Source organism: Lathamus discolor, chromosome 10, assembly GCF_037157495.1.
Source record: "Lathamus discolor isolate bLatDis1 chromosome 10, bLatDis1.hap1, whole genome shotgun sequence".
Taxonomy (NCBI): Eukaryota; Metazoa; Chordata; class Aves; order Psittaciformes; family Psittacidae; genus Lathamus; species Lathamus discolor.
In genome coordinates this window covers 17,419,362-17,442,215 of record NC_088893.1, presented here as the reverse complement: position 1 = coordinate 17,442,215, position 22,854 = coordinate 17,419,362, and the positions used below count along the sequence as shown (strand labels likewise).

Genomic DNA, 22,854 nt, shown 5'->3' with positions numbered 1-22,854 from the left:
AGAACACAGTGTGAAAAGCCTAGAACTGAGTATCTTGGTTTGCTTCAGTAGGTAAGGAATGGGAAAGCAGTATTGTAGACTCTAAACATACAGTGAACTCAGTGGGAAAACCTTTCTGATAATTTCTTGTGAAGCACAGAAAGCTTAATTCAATTATTCATTTATATGCTTTTGTTGCAGTTTATCATCCTCCCAATCTCTCCAGCAAAACTCCCTCTGCTACAGAAAAAATCCAAACATCAAACCTGTAACAAAATCCTTCCTATCCCAGCCCCTTTTTAGAGGTGCTATTTAATTATGAGACAGAGTCAGATAGTCCAAATTAGACACAACACAATACTTAATCACATACTTAATTAAAAGATTAAGTATTGGGAGTTAAAAATATCTTTAACTGCTTTGTTGAATTAGGTCATAAAGAATAATGTCACTTTCCAGCCTAATTTTCAGCCATCATTTCCTTTTCTGCAGCTACATGAGCAGTCTCCAAAGGAGCTGCTACACTGGTTACTGAAAGCACATCAGGACTTGATTACCTGCCTGGTGCAGCTACTGAACAGGCTGTTGCAGCTTAGAAAATGCCTTCAATTCACATGCCAGCCTCCAAAAAGCTTTTCCTGCCCCAAGACCCTCTTCACTATAATAAATGTAAAATTACAGGGGCTTGCCATTAGACTTCTTTATTTATTCTTTAATCAACTTCAAGGATCTGTAGGAATAACACCTTGCCTTTATGTTTTGGAGTAGCTATTTACTATACTGTAGTATGCTGATCTACTGACTGTTGGGCCATGGAGTTTTCAAAGGGGAATAGTCTTTGTTTTGTTATAAGCTTATATGCTCTAACATTTTTTGTATTCCTTCAAAGTAGCAGCTCTTCTGCAAATCAGTGGGTTTCTAAATAACCTCTCAAGGCTGTACCATGGATGCTCTTGTGTTCTTTAACCACATAGCAGCTTCAGTACTGAGGCACAGGAGAACTAAACTGCCCAATGCTCAATTTCTACTAAAAGAGCACATTTCTCCTTCAAAATAACCACATCGCCCTATTCTTCTACTTGATAAACCTTCTGAAGTCTCAGCATGAGCAGTCTAAGAAGTGCGGATCTATCCTTTACACACAGATCCCAAAACACTTTCCAACACTTCCTTGAGCACGTTACACACAGAAGGACACAGCTTTTAAAGATTTCCATTAACCTCAACTAGCAAGAAACAATTTCCAAACCCCCAGCTCATCCACAGGAGAAAATAAAGACACCTGTGATTAATAATGGCAACTCAGGTGTCCTGAGGAGGGCTTGTGGGTATTTTTTCCTGGGTGCTGGTAGCTGTATGATGTTGCTTCTAAAGTGGTAGAAGTAGGCTTTGTTGAAGAGTTGGCTTTTAAGTGATGCAGGCTGTTCAGCATGTTCCTGAGTCTGGAGATACTGTTTTGCTTGCACGGATCAGGTAAGCAAGCTCCTGTTTGCTGGGAGTGCTTTTTCTTTTGATTTAGACACTCTTGAGTTTCCTCTACTTAAAAAGTGAATTACCCTGATTTGTGTTCTAATAAAGCCTTAGTTTAGTTCATACTAAAGGGTTTTTGGTCTTTGCAGGGAACTCACTGTAAAGTAAGGCATTCCTCTTCTAAAGGGCTGGCTTGGGGTCCTCTCCCATTAGGAAGCAGTGGCTGAAAGTGCTGCTTGGAAGCAAAAGCCTTATCAGACTCAATTTGAAAATGTTGTGGGAGGACAGTAAGTAATGTGACAAGGTAATTTGACAAACTATTAAGCTGGATGCCAAATTTTCTTAGCTCTGCAGGCCCTCATGGGTGTTAATGTACCGTACGTTGTAGACCTTAAATGTTCCTGAATTATTGCAAGCGTTAGCAGAAGCACAAATGTACTTTTCACGTAAAGGAAAAGATGGTTTACTCTTGTGTCTGGTGTTTGGAAATGTATTCGCTATTGCTGAAGACTGCGTGCAATCTTTTGTGTATTTCCAAGGTGAGAGCATGCATTTAAGGTTAACAAGGAATGTTGATTAGTGATGAAAATGAAGACTTACCAGGTGCTTTCTTGTTAGATTCAGTCTTTATGAATGCTTAGGTTTTGCAGGGGAGTGAACAAAGAAATTGGAAGCTGGCTTAATTTCAGCCTTTCATTGTGTTTTTTGTACCAAAAATGGAGCTTTAAAGAAGCAGAAAGTTGTGTTAAGGAAGAAAATGGCAGAAAAGGCAGTTAGACACCTGCTACTTCTGTGCTTAAGCAATTGGAAGCTGCTGCTGAACAAGCTAAGGTTTGATGTCTTAAACACAAAACTGTCCTTGACTTGAAGACAAGGACTGGTGTGAGGAGGAGGCTGCTGCCTTGCTCCTGTGGGTGATCACAGGAGTCTTCCATGGAGCTGCTAAAGCCACCCATGTTGTTGGTCAGTTACGTTTAACTGGGTTTTTGAAAGAAGAAAAAGGTTTTGAGGAATGAGGCTTCCCAACAGGATTTTTAATGTAAGCTTAACTTATGAAAGTTCTAACCCAAGTTGCCTGCTGAGGCTCAGACTCCAGGGCCTGGGAGGTACCTCTCAGTCTTGTGTTCTCATCTTGCTGTTCTCTGGTGCAGGGAGGTGTATGAGAGCTGCTGGAGTCAACATAAATTGGGGATTAAATTAAATAGAATAATATCCCTATATTGGCCCATCTTAAAAGTTTCCTGTAAAATGAACATTACAGAAGGTGTTTCTTGCTTTCTTTTTCACTTACTTTGTAGGTTTAGTGGGGGAATTATTCATAATGATAGACTTATTAAATTCTCAAAACAATATGCTCCAGCATTCATTGATGATGCTCAGATCAGTAAATAACAGGGTTAACAGCCTGAGAAGCATTACAACATTTGTAATGCATAGCCAGCTCTAAAAGCTACTTCACAAAGCAGCTGGTGATGATACAGTGATGCTGCACAAGAAAAAGATTGTTATCCAGCTGTCAACCATCTTGTGTGTTATCATCCATCAAGTGTTTTAGAGGGGCACCTTCTTATGTTGGTGTAATGCAGGCCTCATAGCTGTGACATCCCACATCTATTTTGTGAAAATATATATTACCTGTATGCCAAAAGATGTCTTGACCCCCCAGTGTGAATGTGAAAACAGGAAAATTCAATAGATTTTTCTAATCAAAATACACAGATGAGTATAAAAGAGCATTTCCTGGCTTAAAAGTTCCCCTCTTTAGATGATATCTACCTCCCTTTTGCATTTATGGTTTTTATCACAGTTTTTGCAATATAACATGTTAGCAAATACAGCAATTGCTCTGCAGATAAACTGGTTGCTCCCTCCCTTCCAGCTATTCCAATAGTCAGTAGTAGATTATCCACAGTTAAGAGTAATAACATGGGCATATGAAGCGTGCATTTTCTTCTAGTGCTGCTGTCACTGAAAAGTCTTAATGTTTTCTTAAAGCTCACCTCTGGAAGGCATACTTTTAAGTGTAAATATCTATTTCCATTAAAATAATATTTTTTATGGTTAAACATAAATCTAGAAACCCGAACAGATCTCACTCTAGAGACGCAAAAAGCTTGTTTTATCTCTTATAGTTTGTGTTTTTTAGGCATTCTGCAAATGCTTCAATAGGAATCAGTGAATATAGCTCCAGGTTGGTTTTCAATCACCCTTGTAAGTGTTTTTAGCTGCATTTAAGTATTTGGATGTTTTAACATGTGAAGTGTAACAGCCATAATATCTGAGTAGAACCTGCAAAATGTTCATCGCGCTTACTGAAATCCTTGATAGTAAATAGTCATGAAGTGGTGGTAACTTGCATTTGTGTTTCAAGATGAAAATTAGCATCAAAAGTAAGATGCTGCCTTATGCATGAAGTTGTGCTGAGTTGCCTCTTCCCCTTTCCAAGTGGAGCAATGGAGCAGAGCTGCGGCAGCAGGACCAGGGCTGATCTCTGGTCTGTCATTTTGAACCTGTCACCAGGAGTCAGAGTGGCATTTTCAAATATGAATTAGCTGCAGGAGCCTGAGTCAGGCAGAGAATAAATGTGGTGCAAGCTAGCATTAAAAGCTATTGCTGCTGCACTCTCACCCTTCCTACTGCTGCTTTTCTGGGATGTGCTGGTCTCTGCCACAGTAGGGTTTGTTAGGACTGTTGGCTGCAAAGGACAAGAGCAGGAGGCTGGTCCCAGCTTCATCTCTGGCTCATGGAGGTGATACCCATGCCAGCAAGCTCAGGGGCTCTACCCAGTCATTTAGTCTTAATGTGGCTCTGCCTTATGTCTGCAGGAACTGGCATACAGAGATAAGCATTGAACTTTGGCTTGTGGTCAGGTCTTCAACTTGACTTCAGTCTTGAGGACTACAGTAAATATTACTGAGTGTAATAGTATCGACTTGGTTGCATGTCCAGGGCATGTGTTTTCCTTGGGAATGGTATTTGAATAAATTTGTGTGGCCCTGCTTGTAGTTAATAACACAGCATTTAATAAGCTGTTTGTTCTGCTCATTGCAACTGTGTAAACCAGATAAAATATAGTGTATCTGTTCCCAGAGTACATAAGCCCTGGTGCTTTTTCTCCATTTAGTTGATACTACATAATGCTTGTAACCTCTGTAGACTCCTGCCCTCACTATCACGATGTGTGTATGAGTCCTTCAGTCTAATTTAGCAGTATGTAACGTACTTGGCCTTTTCAATGTTTTCTTTCAGTGATGCATTGAACTTCTTGTAGACTGTGCCCATGTTCACACAGCCTGGTGCAAGAAGCACCAATTTACCTCTGTTTTGCCGTTCATTATTTCATATATCTCTAGCGCTATTCATAAATCCATGCCAATGTCATTTTTCCACAAAGTCAGTGCTTCCTTGGTTCTCTTGCCAATTAATTGGAAGTACTCTTGACAGAAATGACAGATAAGCCTGAGGAAGAGCTAGTACCTAGGGGAGAGTGTTAAGATAACTTATGAAGCTGTAATTAATAAGTAGATGAGTTTCTGATGATGCTCTTGAATAAAGTGGCTGATCAATAAAACACACTTTGAACAAAAACACTCATTCATTATAACTGCAAGGGCTTGTCTGTAGCTAGAAAAGAGAAAATATGAGCAAAACTTGCTTTTATGATAACAGGACCCTTAAAGGTAAGTATAAGGCTTGCTTACAGAAGTAGATATTTTGTAGCCAGGACAAGAAAAACAAGCAGGGATAGTTATAAGATGTGTTGGTTGAGGAATGTGTCTTTTTCCATTACTGGTGCGGGGTATCTTCGTGCCTTGTTTTCCAGTTTTTGCAGAACAGTTTTAAGGGCCACAGCTGCCACCTAGTCACTAGCTGGACAGGCTGGTGTCAGAAAGTCTACACTGGTGCAATGATTTTTCTTCCATTTTGCATATTTTTCTGCTTTTACATTCAACACCGTATTTAGAACGCCCTAAGCAGTCTCTATCTCCATTTGAGTAATATGCTTCCCTACAGCTGTCCTATCAAATGAAGAATCAGACTACTTAAGTGTCCATCAAGACTAATAGACAAAAGTCCATGCGGGCTCTACCCTAACTCTTAAATGCCATCTTGTAGTCTTTTCCTCACTCAGTATTTACATTCTGTTCTATTCCTTGCAGCCAAGTGAGATTACTTGCTATTCAAAAGCTATCAACAAACTAATCCCTTCTGTGCATCTATCCTTCATTCTGTCTGTCCTGTCTTTTTGCCTGAAGACAGGCTCTGCCTTCCTTTCAGGCTGCTGGCTTTGTTATTGGCTCTGGGATTCAAAACCACGCTCTACAAACCTGCTGATAGTCACTGTAGAATCATATTCTTAAGTATCCGTAAGCAAAGTGCTTTTCACTGCTTGCCTGTGGGAATGCTGCTCTTCCATGAAGTTTTCCTGACGGTGAGGAAAAGTTCCCACACCTAAATTATGGAAGTTTGCTTAACAGTTGTTGAACCCCCAATTATTATTAAGCTACAACCGTGAAGAATCACTTGAATATATTGTTTAGTCAGGATAACTCCCATTGGGAAATGGGTTCTTCCTACATACTTCCCAAAACGGGCTCTTTATCAAGGGTGGAGGTTCTGTGCAAATAGCTTCAAAATGGGAGTTTATGGTATCGGGGATAGATCTCTAAAACTACATATTGTTATGTACTTTTAGCAGTGCAGCCATGGCAAGCAGGCATGTCTGGCGTTTGGGGAAGTAGTGCTATGTGTTTGCATGGGCCTTTCATTTCTTATCTTCCCGTGGAATAAATGTTAAGCCCTGTGAGTCTGAAATCAGAATTCCTAGGCTGGAATTTTCACTGAGCCATCTGGTGGATTTTAGCTGCAATTGTAGGACCTGCAAGCTTCATAATGCATCTGCCTTGTTAGTCCTGCTCCCCTGCCTTCATGGTGAGTTTTATAGGTACATGATGTCTTCTAGCTTGGTTTAAATTGTATGACATGGACAGGTTTCAAAATAAGATTAAAATGGCAGTACACTTTGGACTCTGCCTTAAAAATACTTATTTCATTACTCCTCAAGGACACTGACTCTGCTTTGATTTGTGTGCTTCCCTAGGTTTTAGATCCAATGTGGGCATATAAGAATTCCTCATGTAGACACAATCCAGCAGTGGGAGATCCATTTAGGCTGAGATTATGTGGCCTCAGAGTAACATGAGTCAATACAGAACTGAAGGTGGGATGCAGCATCTTTTGTCCTAATACATGTTTTCTACTGTACCTTTTGTTTCTACTTTACGGTATAAACCTCAATACAATAACAGTCATATGGGGGAAAACAGCAGAGTGCTTTTTGTAGTCATTTTCCTCCTCCCCCTTCCCAATTGCTAATGAACATCCTCCAAGGAGCTTTTATTCCTGTAGGAACTGAGTAATTACTCATGCATGGCTTGGAGACAAAGTGAAAAAGGGGAAGAAATGGGAATACTTCCTAAATGCCTTCCCAAACTACATAAGTGTTCATCTATGCCTCAGTGGAACAATGTACGTATCTAAGGAACAGCAAGGCAACTTGCGATGTTAAGGGAGCAGATCCTTACAACAATGTGTTATCCTGCAAACCTTTCCATTAAAATCAGCTTGGTGTAATCCTAGTAAATGTTAAAGCAAGGAAAACAAGTGACTGCAATAAGGTCAGAACTGCCACTGTTTTCAGTTAGATCAATATTTCAATAACTGCTCCTGCTTCTCCATAGATGGAGAAGGAAAGCAGAATACTCCTGTGTGAGAGAAGCAGGATGGTCATCCAGGGATATATACACATGCAGTATAGGTGGTGCTTGTCAGATTGATTTAAAATGTCTTATGAGAATCATCTTGTATCCAGGAGTACAGGGTTTTGAAGGAATTTTCAGGTTGTATTGCATGTTTTGACATTATCAAACAAGGTTATTTCTCATAGTTTTTTCAAGGTGTGTGGGAGCACAAGTAAAGCAAATCTGAAGCTGCATAATTTTAATGTTTTATAGTATTTTAATAAGTTTTATGTTGTTGGAAATCGGAGATTTGGATTTCTCACTGTTATTTTTGGTATTTGCATGTGTTTCAAAAGCAATCTGAGACTCACTTGTAGGGGTTGTTTGAAGTAGTTCTGCTCCTGGGACTGAGGGGGAGACCTGTGGGTTCAATGCAGTCAAGCCTCTCTGTGTACTTACATCCTGAGCCCCCACTGGAAAAGGGAATGTATTTTTTCCTTTGATGCCATGGCTAAAATAGCTTTTCTCAGACTGCTGTAAAGGGAGTAGGCTTTTATCACATCTCGTCTTGACCCTGCACGTTCCCACAGGGATGCAGTTTCTTCTCATAGATGTCTCTGTTACACAGAGCTATAAAACCACATAGAGTCAAATTCTGCCACCAGAGCAGTGTGTTTCCACAATGGGATGCACTTATATGAAGCTGGTAGAGACGTATTTCTTTTAACCCACACTCTTCACTTAAACCAAGTGTATTTCCAATTTCAGTACCTAATGTGTGTTCGCTGAGCTGAAAAGTACATGAGTCTGTAAACTGTATGACTATAATGTGTTTGCAGCAGGTTAAAGTGATTATATGTAGGAAATGTTTCCCTACACCTGCTGCATAGGAATGAGCTGGTCTGCCCACTAAAGCAGGCAGACTGCAATCATCCCTGTGAATGCTAGCAACAAATTATGGCTGGATTCTGTCTCATTGCAGAAACAAGACAGAGTTTTGTGGTTGTTGATCTTGCTATTTATTTCACTGGCTATCTAAATGAGTGTGGAAGGGAGTTCTTTCGGCACTTAATTTGCCAGGTAATCATTTCCATAAAGTAATTATGGTTCGTGTCCTTACTAGGCACCCTGACTGCATTTTTCTACATGGGTGTTCAGGGTAGTGAGAGATTCGGAGTCAGTGTGCACATTAACCTTCTGGCTTTCAAGTCTATTATTTTCTGAACACTGTTTTATATGATATTCGATGTAATTAGTGCAAATCCTCTTACAGCGGCAGCTCCCCTTGCAATCAGATAATCTGAGCCTGCAAGAAGGAGTTGGCTTTTTGTTTTCCCAAGACACTACCCCCAGGAGGAAGAAACTGCTGGGTTCAGGTTCAGCTGAAGCTGATAGTATCTGGCAGTTGGCTAACAGCTCTTGGGGTACATCCCCAGGGGCTGCACTTCCTTTTCTCCCATCATAAGAACTGTTTTACTTATTCACCGGAGGAGGGTTTGAAGTACTCGACTAGAGCTGGCTTGTCTGCAGCTTGTGTCAAGAGGCAGGGCTGCCACTGTAAAAAGCATGAATTTGCAGGATCTATGCTTGGGTCAAATCTTTCACACTAGTGAGAGATGCCTGTACCTCCCTGGTGATGTGCAGCAGAGAATACTGAAATAATACAGATGAAACTTCAAAGAATAAACCCGCTGAGCTGGAAACCCATTGAGAACATTGGCAGAAATCTACTCTCCCTCCCAACGAGTCACAGTGCACTCCTGTAGCATGCAGAGAGACACAGAGGCTTTTTTGTTCAAGGAGTTGGTTGGGTGATGTATATACATGTAGATGTGTATGCAAATACCTTATATATATATATATGCTTATAGATGCTTTTTACCTGCAAAGCGTCCTTTGAATATGCCTCCTGGTAGTTTAAATGGGCTGCAGTAAATCTGCCTGCCTATTGAAGTTAGTGGGGTAGGCTGTTTGGACTCTTCCTATGCCAAAGGTGGAACTGGGTGTTCTGTCCCATACATGAGTTATTTTACCTTATAGTGTTGCTGTTTATTTTGCTTTGGGTGGTTATTGCAGTCTGGAGGCTGAGCATGAGCCAGTGCAGAACTACTGAGCAGGAGGTGAGGCTCATTCCCAGCTTCTCAGGTGCTCCAGTGTCAGAAACCAAAGGCTGACCATAAATCTTTACATACCCACAAACCCCACTTCATGGCTTTCCTTCTCAAGCAAGCTTCATGCAACACATTTGTAGGCATTTTCACCTAAGTAGTAGAATACTCGATTATTTTCAGTAAATAGGGTTTTTCTGCATGTTTGTCTGTAGAATAAAAGGATACCACCCTTGGCTCAGGTTGGTATGGTAACAGCAAAAAGGCATTTATTCATTAAAACTGTTGGCAGGGATTTGAAGTCCAATGATGCTGTCCCCTGGGCCTCTTTCTTTAAAAAAGCTTTAAATCTTCTAGGTGGTTCTCAAAAATGTCATAAATTCTGGACTAGTTTTCAGGTCTCTTAAGATCAGAAGGATGTAAAGAGGTACCTAAAATGTTTATCTTCCTGTTACTTTGGAAACTGCCACAAGGCCACACTGGTAGACGTGCTATTTGAGTACAACAGATGGTCTTTGTGAACAAGTTTTCATTGACTTTTTTTAGCTACGTATTCAAATACATCAAAATTACTATCCTGGTCTGCCTTGCTGTATTTTTCTGGCTTATCCTTACATATACAGAGTGAAATAACTCTTTCCTACCTCTTCATCTTTTCCCCTGGAAAGTATTTCAGGAGTTGGTATCGATGGCTTTCCTACCTTCCAAAAGGGAAAGCAAACAGGACATAATCTTGCCTTTACTCTGTGAGTGAATGCTGGAAACAAGTGAAATCCTGTGTTTCTTCAATAAAAAAATCTGAATGAGTAGCAGTGTAAGTAGCATAAGCTTTGTTATCGAAGTTTTATCCACCTCATGGGACCAACTTATCTGTTCATCCAGGTTTTTTGCCTGAGGGTGGAAGATTAGAAGAAAAGAAACGTTAACAGGAGCTGGCCTCCTTTGATCACACATTTTCATATATGCTGCAGCATTTTAACGCCAGAAGTCTGCTAAAAGCTTAATAAATAGTCTCAATTTATAAATGGAGGAGCAAAGTAAGCAACCTTTCTGTGAAAGAGACCAACAAACTGATAGCATGGTAGTGATCTTCAATGTAACTGCACTGAAAATGACTGCTTGGCTACGCAGGCTTGCCATGAGCTGGAGATAGTGTCCAAAAGCTTCTTGTCTGAGATTCTAATGTTAAAAGTGGAGTTGCTGTGACCTCTAGGGGAAAAAGAAACAGCAAGAGACTTGCAGTCACCTCTAGATTGTTAGGTTAGCTTATGTATAATAGCCTTACAGCCTAACTAAAACCTGGCAAGTGGCAACAGCTTCTCCTTTTGTTCAAAAAGGGCTCTGATCCAAACATTCAGAAATTGTATAGGAAATGCTTGGAATGGAGCCAGTTATGATTCTTCATGGTCGGCTGAAACCACTGAACCAAAAAGCAGAAGTAGACAGGAAGGTGCTAAACTAAACCTCAGGTGGGAGGTAGAGTGCTGGGTCTGTCAGAAAACAAGAAATTCCTTTAGGTAGGATGCCCAATGACATATATACTGAACTGTTTTCTTTACCTGGAAGAGAGATCTGTATTTCAGTGTTCAGCTACTGCTTTAACAGGTAACATAAAAGCATGTCTTTTATGCAGTGTTAAAATTACTCTTCACTGTAGCTTTTCTGAAGGCAAAATTCCTCAGTGTACTGTGCTGTAATAGGCAAATACATCCGCAGTAGATGCAAACCTTTTGTACAGACTAACTCCAAACTGACAAAGCGATTTCTTGAGTATCTTTATTTTTCCCTTTCCCTTCCCAAAGAGGAACCAGATAGCAGAGCAGAGTGCTGTATGCTCTTACAATGACCAGCCTGCTCCATGGCTGGATTCTTTTCGCAAGCAAGTTGGTTTTGCTGCATTAGAGCAGGAGATGGTGGAGAAGAATTCCAGGAGTCCTTTGCTCCTGTGTGACTTAGAATCATAGAATAGTTAGGGTTGGAAAGGACCTTAAGATCATCCAGTTCCAACCCCCCTGCCATGGGCAGGGACATCTCACACTAAAGCAGACTTCTGCTGCTGTCTGTGGAAATATCTCTGTTTCCCTTCCTGTGTGAAGCAAGGGAGAGCAAAGGACCTCAGTAAAATGGGTGCAGCCAAACAGTGAGGGCGTAGTAAAATAATTCAGAGGAAACTCCTGATGAGCATTTGGATTTGGCCCTTTCCTTGAAGGGCTTTGCGTGAGCTTGGAAGGGTAGGACATGGTTGCATTGAAATGTTCAGTGAGCCTTGACTTGTTCTGATTTGGTGGCATTTAACTGAACCGCTTCTGTGGTGCTCTAACAGGCCAGTCTTCAGGCACATACTTGGCAGGTGGCTTTGGAGATCCTTGTCATGGTATGTGCTGGGTGCCTATGGTGTGGTGAGTCCATCATCGTCTCCTCCCCCTGGGTATCACACCAGCATGTCAGCAACACCCTGACAGGAGGGGTAGACAGCAGAGCACTCCACAATCCACATGGGGAGCGAAGGAAAAATAAGCTACCAGGATGGTGAAGAATCCTGACATCCTCCTCTGAGCTCCTCAAGTTCCCATTGAAGGTTTAGGGATTTGTCCATATGTATATTTATAAAGAGGAAGGAAAGCAAAAATACAACATGAGCATCTTCTCACATGCTGGTGCTGTCTGCTCCTGCATTAGCATATCCCTGAGGGATTGGTGAGCTGCCTGGCAGAAGCAGGCAGAAGCTGCTTGTGGATCATTCTGCAGGCTCCATGCTGGGCAGGGACCATGCCTGGAGTGAAACCTCAGCTGCTGTGGCAAACAGGGTCTCGCTGTGGCATTGCAATGCGGCAGATGAAGCAGAACTCGTGTTTAGAAAGTATTTTACTGTAGAGTTATAATTCATTCAAATAAGACAGCCTAGTTGATCTCTTCTTGTTCATGCTAGCCTGGGAAAGGCAGACCATGTGCCTTTAGTGCTGTTCTGCATAACAGAGCTCTGTTCTGCTTAAAGACTGTGAAATCTGGCTCTTTTCCTCAAGTCTGGAACATCTTATTCTTTGTTGTACCTATATCTGTTGGGAGATTTACTGTCTGGTCAATGTGAGTTTGCTGTATAAAGGGAAAAACATGTACCTATTCTAGCACTACTACTCTAGAGACATTTTTGGCCAGACAAAACAGTGATTTAAACATAAAGCATCGTTTGCGGTCTATTTTCCACTATTTATAGCATTTAGTAAACATAAATGCATGATGAATCATGATAGTGTGTTCTGCAGTCAAAGCTCACTGGAATAAGTGCTTGATGCACAGTCAAGCAGTGCAATATTTATGCAAAGAAGAAAATACAAATACAAGTTCTGTCTTAAGCAGTAACCCTGGGTTAAGCTATTGGGGGGGGGTTTGGTTTGTATTTTTTCTAGCAGGAAGGAGATAAGAGTTACGATTAAGGAGCATAAAGCAAATCCAACCAGGCTTTGTGTTTCTTTTCAATAATAACGCTGAGTATTTTGAGGTTGGGAAAAGTGCTTATAAGGCTTGTCTTACAAAATCAGTCTGAATAAATGTTGCATACAAAGCTGTAATAACACCTGAAATAATATTTGATGTTACTTCACCAGACTGCCTTAAAGGGTACATGCTTCATCGATTTTTCAGAGCTTATGGCTTGTAATATCTCTGTCAGCACACTCATTACAACTCCTTGCTGTTATCAGGCTCAGGGCAGGCAGCTGAGAGCTGACAGTAACATCTGACATGTCACATACCTTGGGTTGATGGAGACTTACCCTTTTCAAAGTGGTTATGTAGATCAAAACAGCACATTTTACTGCTTTGAATTCTCTTGCAGCGCTCTTCAGTGCTGTTTATACAGCATCTTATTGCCAAGCTGAAAGGCTGCCTGTTCCATTCATAAAGACTTGCATCTGTGCTGCCTTTGTGAGGAAAGAACTATGGGGATGCTGACAATGTAATTAGTGCAATCAAGAATATTTTCCCACTAGAGTCTGCAACCTAAAACAGTTACCTGGATGTCAGTCTATTCTGTACCCAGGTAAATACTGGTGGCTTGGGGGTTTTTGATGGTTTAGTTGTTTTCATTCTGTACAACATACTTATGACTGTATTTCTCTCCAGCAGCAGGGTCTGGGTTGTGATCTACTTGGCATTTATGAACTGAACCTCCTCTTTTCTATAAGAAAAGAGTTTCCCTGAAAATACAGCTGCTATCTCAGTTCACTGCTCCCGTTTGCTGACTTAACTGAATTCCCTTAACCTAATTAAAATTTAGGTTAGGATAAGGATGATCCCATAACGCACACTAGGGTTTGGGCCTTAGGAATTAGTGTTGACTTAGTGCTGCAGGTTGTCAAGCCTTTGAAACAAGACAGGCATATGAAAAAGCTAAACTCTAACATTTCTGAAGCAGGGCTGCAGCTCCTGTTTGTACTGATGAAGGCTCAGTTGCTGTGGTTCAGCTTAAACAATTGAACCAGGTTGATTCCTGAATCAAAATAATGGGTTTATGTACTCTAAGTGTGAAAAGTAAAATTAATCTAAAATTTTTCTGATGTTCTTTTCCTACTATTGCAGGTACAACGTTTTCCCATGAAATAAAAACTGACAGTAACAAATTGCTACTTAGATTTAGGATGCCAGAGAGCGTATCTGACACAAATACCAAGAACGTAAATGGTGTCCACAAGGAAAACTATAATGAAGTGGAAATTCTCTTCTGAAAGGCTGTCATGAGCAGGCTCCATCCTGAACACACGAATTTAAACACCACCAGAATTATTCCTTAGAGACAGGTAAAGTACATTGCATCTTTAGGCTGAGAGGCTTATGCTAGATAAGATCTCAAGGCTGCTGGTCTCAGCCTATGTTATTTGTATGGAAGAAAAAGGATATTTAGCCCTGGACAGAAATCTCTGATATCTGCTTCCATGAAATGGTCTTCTTGTTAACCATACCCTGAAGTGATTTGTGTAGTGAGAGGCAGCAGTAATGCATCATGGTGAGGCAGCTGCCTGCAGGACACAACATCAAGCTGTTATTGTTATTCCTGGCTCTTAATAACATGCTTTTAAAAACAAGTGGTGAAGACTGATGCAAGTTGCCACACGAAGGTGATGTAAGAGCAGGTATTTTGCCTAATTCCCTCATGTTGCTCGGTTACTAAATTTCAGTCTTGACCTCTTGCTTTCCCAGTCCTTAATTTCCTTTATTGCTGTCACAGAGCTCTTTCATGCTGCTAGCTTGTACCTGTGCTGGAGTGATGTCCGCTTTACATGCCCTAGTAACACAATCGTGCTTTTTCACCTCTCTTTTTGGCAATGATTGTAAAGTGGTGTTTACAAATATCTTGGAGGGTGATGGATGTGGGTGAAGGCCATGAGCTGTTGAGTTAGTGCTTTTAATAACATAGCTGAGGTTACTGTGAGAGCTGGCATGACCACACCAGTAGGAAGATGCGGTTCATTTGCATCCTGGATTTCGCTGGGATAGTTAATTTTACTCCTAGCACCTGGTCAGTGCTGTGGTTTTGGATTTAGTATGAGAATAATGCTGGTAACACACTGATGGTTTAATTGTTGCTCAGTAGCACTTACCCTGATCAAGGACTTCTCAGTGTCTTGTGTCCTGCTGGTGAGGAGAGGCACAAGAAGCTGAGAAGGACCAAAGACAGGACACCTGACCTGAGCTAGCCAAAGAGATCAAAAGGATATCCCATGCCACAGAATGTCACACTTGACATAGAAACTGTGGGAAGTTGGCCAGGCTGGGTATTGGTCAGCGGGTGGTGAGCAGTTGTATTGCACATCACTTGTCTGTGTTGGGTTTGATTTCTTTTTGTTGTCTTCCTTTTCATTACAATTATTATATTTTGGTTATTAAACTGTCCTTATATTAACCATGATAACCTGCCAGAAAGGGCCTGCAGGTAGACGCACCAACAGAAAAGGACCCTTGCCTCTACTGCAGACGTGCCCATGCTTGTTCCCTCTAATCAGGCTGCAGAAATGCTGCTCCTTATCTGCATTCACCTCTGCCTTGTGTTGCCTTTTTATGAAGGAATGCATGGATTCCTTACTGCTGTGTTGGAATATCACACTTCCAGAACAAGACTTGTGATCTTCAAGTGCATAGAAAAAAAAGAGACTGACTTCTGTTGCCTGAGAAAGAAAGGCTTTGTGCTAGGAGAAATTTCACACATCCTTATGCCTATTTGACTTGCATACTGGGACTATCCCCATACAAAAGATAGAGGGTTTGTTTGCACCCTCATAAATGCACACTTGTCTGTGTGTGAATCTATAACATGCATGTTTCAAAACTGTAGTGTTCAAATCATACCCATTTAAACTGGAAACCTTTTCTTGTTAGGATTCATTTGATTTCTTCATGCGAGGAAGGAATCAAAATGTGAACAACACGGATACTAAACATAACTACCCCTCAGAATGCACAGTTGTGTCTGTAGTTTGTAACAGCACAGATAAGTTCAGACTCCAGAGCCGTGAATTATTGCAGTATTCTAAGTAAATAAGCTGGAGTTATCATTATAGAAGGCTTCCTTGCTGAGCTACATGTACTGATGTATTTGTTTATTGGTGAATATAAATGTCTGTTACTGATGGAAACAGTCAGCTGTCACTACAGTACAAATGCAAATTGCAAACTAATGGTTGAACAATTAAGATCTAGTGCATGGAGCTTATTGCCACTGGAGGACTGTAATTGAATTCCTATTGCTGTCAGACAGGTTGAAAATTGCTGTAATGAAGAACATCAGTTTTCTACTCTACATCTCATTGTTTCCCAGACAAGGAGAATTACTGTTCAAGGGTTTACCACAAATAGGTCAAACAGCATAAGAAAAAGAAAGCAACAAAAGACTGAGGAATGCTACCTGCCACTGAAGGAGAAAGTAGTTAACACTCTAGTTTGATTCCTACATGCCCATGAGATCCAGGAATCTAAAATCATGGCCCTTCCCCCAGTGATCCTGGCTGTATTACTCTGTATGCAGAGTGAAATTGTGATCCCAAACACTGAGGAATGCTATCAATAACCTGACAATTTGATAGAATCCCTAACACCCCAAAGCTATGCACAGTATAATAGACAGCTCTACTCTCTCTTCCAATACATTTTTAAGTGATCTTTGGCTATGGCTGTAAAAGTAGATATTTCTTTTACTAGTATTTTTCTTAAAATACACAAGGTGTGTATATACAAATGTTCTTAATAGCAAGAACCCTGTTTGAATGATCTCTAGAACGAGCAACTTTATAGAAGATGTATATTGAGGGATACAAACAAGGAAAGATAAATCATTACTTACAGAACACATTTGTTGGTGTCAACTTCTTGTATAGATATTCCTGCTTATGATATTGCAGGCAAAGGCATGAAATAGCGAGTTGTCTGAGACTGGTCTCATTGAGTTTCTCATTTGGGGAAGTTACAGCCGATAAGAGCAACCCCATGTTGTGGGTCACTCTGTGGGGTAAACTTCCATCCCATCTGAAGTGTGAGTAATTGGTTTTGTAGTCACTGAAGATGACTGGGATATGCCAGCACCCTTCCATGAATAGTGTCTGTGAGCGAAACGTCTGCATTAGCAGGTCCAGCAGTATAGAAAGAAAGCACCTGCTTCATTTGAGCAACTACCAAATGTTCTATTAGACTAGGTCATAAATGCCATATGTTATGGAACTCATTTGAATGTAAAATATTGCTGTTGTGAGTAATTTTGTCTGTTTAATTTCCAATTACTCTGCTCAGCATGATTGTGCATATGTTTCAGTATATTAAATGTGAAAAGGGAGCGAGCATTCTGGAACGTGATCCAGCCATGTGCTGTAACTGTCTGAATAGACATTTTATGATTTAAAATAGAAAAATAAAATTGAGGGTTCTGTGAAGACTGCTGTCTCGTTTCTAATGCTCAGAGGTCCTGCATGTGTTCAATACACATCCATATATACCCCACTATAAAAATGAGTTACTTTATGAAACAGATAACACCTAAGGAAAAAGACTCCTTTCTCCAGTGTGCCTTCTCAGCATTAGTTATCTTCAGTCTCGTGCAGTATGAGCTCCCTCCTCCTGTGATTCGGAGTAGGTGGTCAGAGCTCATTAGTAACCTGATTTGTAGCTGAATCCATTTAACTTTGGATCAGCAGTGGATTCTCAGCAGAAAATTACCTGACTGTTAACTTTGGCTTGCTTATTGGAGCTGTAAATCCATCTGAATGCTGCTCATGACTTTCTAATTTTATTGAATATTCTTTAATAAAATTCAAATATGTATTTACATTTTTGTGGCTACTAGCAGTTGATGGGACTATCCAGTTCTTACTGTTTCAAGCACCATTAGAACAAAGCAGAAGTGAAGCAGTTCAAAGCTGATGTAGGTCTCTTTAAAACACTGGTGAGATTAACTTTGTGCTAATGCAGAGGTGGTGATGACAAACAGCTTCCTTTTGGCAAAAGCAAACCAATTACAATCTAATAAATGTGTTGCACCCCAGCAGCTAAATAATTCATGGTATTGTCAGAAGGTTGCTGTTCTATAAGTCTTCTCAGTCCAATAGAGTGAGATGTTAATGTATTGGAGGAGAGAGATCAATCTTTCCCCTTATTTGAGAGGCTATTGTACATTAATGGAAAACTGCTCCCAGATACAGGGTTTTCCAGTGCATTGTATGACATGCTTGAAAAGCAAAAGCCACATAATCAAGTGCCTCAAATTAAAATGCTCTTACTTTTAGAAGATGGTTTCATCCTTGGTGAATACTAAAAGTCTAAGCTTTGTTTCAAGTAACAAAGACTGGTTCTGTATGATGACAAATGATGCACTCAAAGTGGGTCATTTAACAACAAGCTACACAAAGACAGGACACTTTTCCAGACTAATAGTTTTATAACCAGTAATTGCCTGATGTTGGCACCTGACATCTCTCATTAAAAGTATCTTTTTGTTCATGCTGAAAGAATACCAGGATATCTGGGAAGCTCATCTCTTTCTGGGATCCTGTAGGTTGTGTAACGAATTCCAGGCTGGTGACACCCACCTTGGTGGGAATGGTCAGGTAATACAAGGCATGTACCTTTCCTGGGAGGACTCAGCCCATTTGGTAGCATGATCCTGTTATCCTTAACTTGAAAAAGTGGTATTCCATACATATATAGTAGGGAAGAGCTGTCATGTGAGAAGTTCACCTACCCCACAAATACTCATTTACAGTTGTGACTTTAAGTAAAAATCCAAGTAAGCAGCTTGTAATTGCTTTCTCAATGCATGTACCTGTAACCTTCTGCTTCCCTGGATGCTTTCATGTGTTCTTATCTTTTCCTAGTTCCTAAGGTCTAGAATTATGCTCCCAGCTCCACCACAGTGGACACACAGGAGAAACTATCTGATGGCACCAGAGGACGTTTGGTACGTGAAGTGTTTAAACCAGCTGATTATCATTACCTTTGTTTTACTTCCAGCACTAAAAACTATTCTAGTGCCAGCCAAATCTTCATGCTCTATGCTGCTGCATTTGCTTAAACCAGAAAACCAAAGTGGTAACAACTGGAATAACATCAAGACTGTCCAGTTCCCACCATGTGGTCCTATCTCTACGAATAAGAATAGGAAATAAACCCTCTTATGAAAGAATTTCTTGTAACTTCCAGCTGATTGGATTAGCTCCACATTGAAACAACATTTCATGTGGCCAATTTACATTAGCACTAAGCCAAGCCTGACTGAATATCGTGTTACCAGAAAACATCATCTGTGTGGTATGAGGTGTGTTTATCGGATGCAGAGCTGGCTGCTATCTGAGGAAAAAATTGGCACCAGGAGAAATAAAGGGCTCATGCCTCAATGTGAAGTCTCAAATGCCAAAATCTTACAGTTTAATTCACTTTTTTTCTTTCTTTATAAGCCTGATGACAGATGATCAACCACTTCTATTTTCTCATAATAATTCACAAAAAGCTTCAGTTTTGGCAATGTGTTTTCCTTCTCTTGAGGGTTTTTGTTCCTCTAAAGAGAGGAGGGGGGAAAAGAAATCTCCATTCACAGAGCATCCCTTTGCAAACAGGAAAGTAGTCTCGTGGATTGTCTTTATTTCAGCTAGAAAAAATACCATTAATACTTCTCAGATGCTATTTTCTTCCCTTTACAGAAAAGAAGATATAATGAACTCCATTACTGTTTAAAACAAACAATGGTAGCTTTCACCTGCTGTTGGTACAATTATTCTATAAACTTAAATTACATTCCTGAAGTGGTCTTAGTCCCTAGCAAGAGCCACATGTACAAGATAAAAATGCCAGATCAAACCAACAGATTCAGCCATCAGTTCTGGATAAACTCAGATACTTATTGACCCCAAGAGAATAACTAATTAAATGCTTTCAGCAGCGAGTGCTGAAAAACATAATCTGCAATGGGTTCATCCTTGTGTTTTGTCTAATTGGCACAAAACCAGCAAAGTAAATATTGTGAACTTCACCACTTTGTCTCAGTTGAAAAATGTGTGAAAAGCTCTGCTCGGGTTTTCTCCATCGCTGATTTCCTTGGAAGACATGGAGATTCATACCTACAGCCAAATTCACTTCTGTCATATGTGCAAAACCACTTACATCACCGCTAGCATTGATGTGAAGGAACAAGTGAGAGCTTTCCTGATTTTAGTGGGTTTGTCCGTCGGTTTTGTGGGCACAAAAGCAAACACTCAGCTTGTCTAATCCTAGTCTTGTGATTTGAACCTGCAAATACTTTCATACTGATAACATGAAAGTGCATGTGTTGTCTGCTTGCATGGCATAAAATTATGCTTATTCTTCAGTCATTGCAGAACTTGGACTTTAATAAAAAACCTCAAACATGTCAGTATTAAACCACTTTCTTCCGCAATAAACCCTTTGCAAAGTCAAGTATCGCTTTCCATAAGCATGAGGAATGTTTGGAAGGTGAAGCCTGGAAGCTTTAAGTTTCCTTGCCTGCTTGTAGAGGATATTTAACTATTTTAAGTCTCTAATATCTTCCTTAGGAAAAAAAGAAGTGATGCTAAATGCTGGGGGGACTTCTTACTTCTCAGAGACCAGGAGTAATTGCTTCCTAGTGGTAGCCATGTAATAATATCGCTCTTTCTGCAGCTTGCTAGTATTTTGTTAATTAAATCACTTACAAACAAAAGCTAATTCATTGAAGGCACTTTCAAGATTATATTTCATTTTCTTGCCCATTATATTAGTTACTTGGATTTTCAAAGCACTTTTTTCCCCTCTCTGAACATCACCATTGTTGTGTATGAATTTCCTTAAGGCATTGCATTTTATTATTCAGATGCTTTTTGAATTATGGGGGTTTTCATTTGGTTTTAGTTGTTTGGTTTGGTTTTTTTTTTTTTTTCCCCTTTTGGGTTTTTTAAAGTGAAAAGGAATTCAACACCTTTCCAGGAGAGTCTGTTGTAATTTTAGGTGAGAAGCAAGAGCAAAGCAGTCTCTGTTTGCAGGCTGCTTCTGGGATACAGGTGCAGCAGCTGAGTGTAACTTTCATATTGATAAAGCCCATTGCAGGTTGGATTTATGTTCCACAGTTCCTTAAAACTTATAGTATGTTGTTGTTATCTAGTTCTCTGCCAATATATGCCTCACTATGGTAGTAATATATCAAGGGACAGTCATCATCTCTTTCTAGGTAGAGAAAATGAAAGTATTTGATGTAAAACTTCAGTGTTATGATCAGAAATATCTAGCACAGATTTATAGTGGTCAGAGATAAAAACATGTCAAGACCCAAATTTCAAGCAGTGACTCCAATATCATGCTTGGTGTTAAAATGTTGAGTGATGGAATGGAAGGGATTCTCAGAAATACAATAAATTCAATGATAAAACGCAAGAGATGGCTCATTTCGCTTTCATGTCAGAGGCTTCCAATTTAGTAATAAATAGTTCAGGATTTTTGAAAGCATACCAACCTAAAATGTTTCAGTTATTATGTATCATAAATCTAGATTTCTCTCTCCTTTAATACCTGCCAATTCTATATCTTCCTTTTTCCCAGTCTAACCTGAGCTAATCTAAAACCAGCTGGCTGCCACTATCAATTCAGTCCACAATAATCCCGAAGTTTTCCCAAATACTCAGCGTCTGACTTTGCCAGTCTGACTGGCATAGTCTCAGCTGCCCTCACCATTGCTAAAAGAAGCTGTTGTCTGCAAGTAGTGTTTATTACCGAGATGAAAAGTGGGCTTTGTTACATCCCTATTGCACCTCCACAGGTGCCTGTGCTGTACCTGCCAGGGGTTGTGGGAGCATTTCTATTCCCGGCTCTTTCCAGAAATGGAGCGGTGCCTCAGACAAAAGGTGTGTTAGCAGTTCAGCCAGCTGGTGGAGTTGTTTTGGGTGATGGAAAGGGCAAGGATGCTGTGTTGAGTCCTGCTTGTGAATACTAACAGGGATGGCAGTGCTTCTGTTACCAACAATTAGGTCAGTAAAGCAGAAGCTGTTGTTAAAGACAGTTACTTGGCCTGGCAATGAGCTGTCCAAGTGTTTGAGGCAACAGCTTGTGTACAGAAATCCTTGCTACAATCCTGTGTCCATATCCTTCCCTGGAGGGGAGCAGGGTTGGAGTATGGGCATAGTGCAGGCTCTGACATACTGGGGGTGACAGTAACACATTGCATGCCAAAAGCATCGTTATCCTTCAGGTAGGGAAATAATGGCCTGGGATGTGTTTTTCAGTTGCTAATCTCTTTCTGTCCTGCCAGTCTCTGTTAATCACTGCATGTGCCAGTGGGCTGTCCTCTTTCTGTGCCCCAGCAATAACTGTAAAATTAACTACCAGATATTCAAAACAGCTTGCAGGGATTTAGCCATGTAATTTCTTCTGACATTAGTGGGAGATACATGATTAAAACTTAGCTCAGTGTCCTGAAATTGTCCCTCCTGGTGTTGTGTTTTCACCTTATACTGGCATCAGTGATGCCTCAGTGTAGCTACAGCTCTCAGAGGCAGATGGGCTCGAAGGTGGGGAGGTGACCTGCTACTGCTGCCTGCCACAGATGTCTCACCCTGCCCTCTCTGGACATGCTGAGCAGAAGAATCTCCTTTGCAAAACAATGATTAATGAAGCAGGAGGTGGTGCAGGAGGGAAGATGGATGGAGAAGGCTGAGGAGAAAGTACTGTGCTTCAGTGCAAATTTCCAATGGGCTGCAATGTGTGTGTATCCATTCCCAAATGACTGTATTTAGCCAGAGGAAAGCTGAGTGATTTCTAAGGCTTTAACCTTTCATTTATAGTCTTCATAAATAAAAATAGATTGAGTAGTCAAAAGGTAATTCAGAAGCACCAGGACAGACTCTTATAGAGGGGGGAAAAATATGCCCTACAACAACTCAGCTCCTGTTCCCCACTCATGAAAAGTGCATGCATACTTCCCTGTGGAAATAATGAACCTATTTCAGCTTCCACCTATTCTTGAGAACTATGTGCTGCTGCTGCTGCTGCCCAAAGGGTTGTTCACAGCAGTTTCCAATCATTGCAAATAACAGGCA

The 22,854-nt window shown here is 40.6% G+C and overlaps 1 long non-coding RNA gene across 1 annotated transcript; it reads left to right on the top strand.

Annotated features, from left to right (window-relative positions):
• Window positions 1-1,360: 1,360 nt before the first annotated feature.
• LOC136019979 (uncharacterized) lies at window positions 1,361-19,678 on the top strand. The gene is made up of 5 exons (XR_010615141.1): window positions 1,361-1,452; window positions 1,599-1,753; window positions 13,877-14,094; window positions 18,652-18,734; window positions 19,474-19,678. It is a non-coding gene; the product is annotated as an uncharacterized LOC136019979 (long non-coding RNA).
• The last annotated feature ends 3,176 nt before the right edge of the window (window positions 19,679-22,854 follow it).